General features: G+C 32.4%; 1 long non-coding RNA gene across 1 annotated transcript; it reads right to left on the bottom strand.

Moving 5' to 3' along the window:
- Window positions 1-6: 6 nt before the first annotated feature.
- LOC110026820 lies at window positions 7-1,838 on the bottom strand. Its single transcript, XR_002294254.1, has 3 exons — window positions 1,758-1,838; window positions 824-947; window positions 7-197 (listed from the first exon to the last, which is right to left on the bottom strand). It is a non-coding gene; the product is annotated as an uncharacterized LOC110026820 (long non-coding RNA).
- Window positions 1,839-4,200: the final 2,362 nt, after the last annotated feature.

Below are 4,200 nucleotides of genomic sequence, written 5' to 3'. Positions count from 1 at the left end.
CCAATCTTGCACGCGTATCGCCGCTCTTCTGCATCATCGGGCACAGCCTTCTACAGTTACAAATAACTCCATTGGGATGGCCTGGTTGGCTGCAGGAGGAATTTCAGCGACCAGAAAGCTGCGGGAGGAAATTCCAATGGCGGGAAAGGTTGCAGAAGGAAAATGTGGCGGCCGGCTCTGCAGGGAGAGGAAGTTTCCTGTGGAAAAAATTGAAAAATGAGGCAAATGAAGGGTCTGCAGCACGACAAAGAACGCCAACTGCAGATAATAGGAAGTTTCAGGTGGCAGAAAACTCTAGGATTTCTTTCAAAGCTCTGATACCATGTTAATTTTCAGAATTCAGCGAAATTATTTTAATGATATGAAAATAAGATATAAATATCTTTACTCGAATCCTAGAATAGAAAAGACAAGAAAAGTAAATAACATGAAAGGAAATATATAACACCTTTATCTCGAATAAATCAATTCATAATAATTGTTTGGAGATAAAGGGAACGCTGTAAAATAGGAAAGGAAATAAATCCAATCAAAAGAAATAAACCTAATCCAAATAAATAAATCTAATTCTCATAACGTCTAACATGAATAAATTATTTCCTAATATAATTTTAAATATTTTTCACATAAAATTAGTGTGCAATGCAATTTGCTTTTCAATTTATAAGATATGGAGTTTTATGACCCTAAGACAACAAAAGAAAGGAATCAATGAAATAAAGCACATTTATGATTCATCATATGGAAACAACAAGCTAAGATTTATAAAACAACTCAAAATTTTATCAAATATGAAGGCCAATAAAAGAGTTTGATCTTTTACCTCAAACTTCAGCAAGTGATTCTCAGCCAAATCTCGAGGACAATAACAGCAGGAAAACCATTTCGAGCAAAATGGATGATGAAATTGTTACAAGGCTTTTAGAAACCATTTGGAGTTTTCAAACCTACGACAAAGAGGTTATTTCATTGTCATGGAACTTCATGAAATAAATACGAAGAATATTGCCATCAAGTAAAAATTAGCCAATTATTCGATAAAAACAGACATCCATGAAATAAAATGGGAGCCTATTTTTCTCAAATCTAATCAATACTTTATCAGTCAAACTTGGAAACTATTGGTTTAATTGAACAATGAAACTATGAAAATGGAGAACATATTGTCATTACGATCAAAATAATCATCCAAAATGCTTCAAAATGGAAGGAAAAGTTCAAAAAGCACAATAGCTATTTTCTTTCAGTTCAAATCCTTAACGCTGATGATTAAAAAAGCTCAAATTTAGCGTCAAAGCTGCCTAAATCAGCATGTTTTTACCCATACAACCTGTTTCTGACATCTTCAAAAACTCATAATTAAATAATTCAAAAGAAGATTTGGTTATGAAGTCAGAGACAAAATGCAACGGTTGAAGGTAGACCTTGAGGCTTTTTCTCTTGGGGGCATTTACATAACATTCCATTCATATCCTATGTATTTACATATTTAAGATCTAAACTTTACATTTTGCATTTATACCACCCAAATATTTCTTATCACCAAAAAATACCACTATTTTAAATTTTAAAAGGTGAAATATATCTTCTCATGCATAGGTAAGGTGGCATATATATATAAACTAAAGTTCATATGTTACATGTGTAAACGCATCAGAATTAAGTGCCATGTATGTAAATCTTCTTTTCCTTAATCAAGTAAAATCTTTTTTTCATTTTGCACAACCAAATTAAGTGTTCATTTTAGACATACGTACCTCCGCTTTCTCATTAGAAGATGAAGATTTTTATAAGCCTCAAGCAAACCTACACCAAATGGTGCTAAATGCGCATGCTTCAATCTGCTAAAAAGCACAAGTACTTGAAGGTCAGCTTGCAACAAATGACAGCCATGAATATGCAGCTTCACAAAATTTATTTTAGCATCCACAAATGACTAGCTAAATGATAAAAAAATAATGGCAAAAAAATTTAGTAATGAGAACTATTGACAAATTTCCAGAGCTGAAATATAATTAACACTCCAGAGATAATCTCAAAACCATTAAATATTTTTTAACGTCTATAAATTGAGAAATGGTAGTGGGAAGGAAGTTCTGACTCTGTAGACAGGAGGGATTCTTGCGTGCAGACGGCGAATGCATCTCGCGTGCGCCGTCTAATGAAATTTTTTTAAAAAAAATCGTAAATTTAAAAATGGGCCAACTGACATACACTTTTTTGGTAAAGGAAGAGTTTTTATTGGCCCCCCGCACGCATCTCTACGTGCGGTGGGCGGACGCAATAATTTTACCAAAATCTGGCAAGCCAAACATCTTTGACGACCGAAATAACTCAAAATGAGGACGAAATTAATGCCAAGCAACCGTAACCCAAACAAATCCGGTAACTGAAACAACACCATAGAAATGAGAGATGAGAATAAAGTCAATTAAATTATAATTGCTTAAATAACTCTGGCAACTGCAACAAACCAGAACAATAAGGGATGAAAGTAATGAAAAGCAACGACAAGTCAAACAACTCCTACAATAGAAACAACTCAAAACAATGTTTGAAATAGCTTACCTTAGTTTAAGAGCGTTGGATGCGAGATTGCAACGAGGGCGTAAAGAAATGACCTCGGAACAGACAATGAGAAAAAAACCTAGGGGCTTGAAGGGCAAAGGAGCTTGAACCACACCTTCTACCGCAAGACACTGTCATAATATATAGGTCCCAAAATGTTGCTCTTAGTGATCACGTTTAGGGTAAATGTTGTTAATTGAGCGTGCCAAATGCTCATTTCAACGTGGTTCGAACAGCACCGTAGCGAAAAAGCTATGCCAAATGGACCCTCGATCTTTAAGTGGCAGTCAATTAGATGTGGTACATATCTATACAGTATTGCAGAGACGAGCTGGCTATACTCCTCTTCTTATCAAAATTGCGTGTATAGAAAGACAGACAATTTCATTAGATTTCTGATGGGAACAAAACCTATCACAGAGAAGAAAAGCCATGGGTTGTCTAAGGATAGGAAATCTACTGTATGTAATGATGCAACAAAGGCTGTTGAGAATGGGGCATCTGATCAATTTGTTCTCCTTTATATTGGATCCATTGTGTGTCATGTCGTCCCGGTCGAAGAAGGTAAAAAGGAGTAGGCTCAATAGAAAGTGAACTTAATACCCCATTCTTATATATTTGCATATCTAACAACTAGGCTTTTATATAATTACATATTTAATACTCAAATCTTTAATATCAAACCACAAATACAACTATTATTTACTTTTAAGAAATGAAGTACACATTTTCATATAAAAATGAAGACACTAAAGCGTTATGAATATAAATATGAAAGATTTGGTGTTAGATATGTTACATAATATTAATATTTTTTTTTTGTAAATTTTTCTTAACTTTAGTTTATGCTTTTTAATATTTTTAGCAATTAAATACCTTCAGAATGATCTTATTTTAAAGCAATATTAATATTTTTTGAATTACAAACCGATCAAGATAATACTAAGGATATTAAAAGTGTAATCAAATAAAATAAAAAACTTATTTCCCATTGACTTTTAAAAACCATAAAAGAAAAATATTTTGAATTATTGAAAATTAAAACTAGTTTTTTTTAAATTAAACATACATATTAATGTAGCATTTCTTGCAAAATATTGAAAATAATTTAGGGGCATTTACATGCATACCACCCAATTTTTATGCCTTATATATCTAACATCTATACTCTATTTTTTACATATAAACGACCCAAATCTTTCCTGTCATGTGAAAAATAGCACCTTTTAACTTCAAAAAATGTAATAAAACTTTTCATATACAGGTAAATAAATAAGAATTTAGTGGTAGGAATGTAAATCTTCCAATAATTAATAATGTGCACTTATAACTTTCAAACTTTGATATTTCTATATTTTGATTTTGAATGCTTTATCTTTTTATGGACTTTTACTTTTTTTGGTAGGGAAATAATTATCTTCAAGATTTTCAATGGTTTCCTTTTGAGAACTCATAACTTTTTTAGGTGAGAATAAATATAAGAAATTTATAGTTATTGTTTATTTCCACTTTTGGCTAGTCATATATCTTCAAATATAAGAGCCCCATTGGCTCATCTAGCTAGGGGTGTAAATGAGTCGAACACGAGCGAGCTAGACAGCTCGTTTATATTTCAAGCTCAAAAAGTGTGTT

This window comes from Phalaenopsis equestris, unplaced genomic scaffold (assembly GCF_001263595.1).
Source record: "Phalaenopsis equestris unplaced genomic scaffold, ASM126359v1 Scaffold000002, whole genome shotgun sequence".
NCBI lineage: Eukaryota > Viridiplantae > Streptophyta > Magnoliopsida > Asparagales > Orchidaceae > Phalaenopsis > Phalaenopsis equestris.
This window is presented reverse-complemented; position numbering and strand designations above follow the sequence as displayed.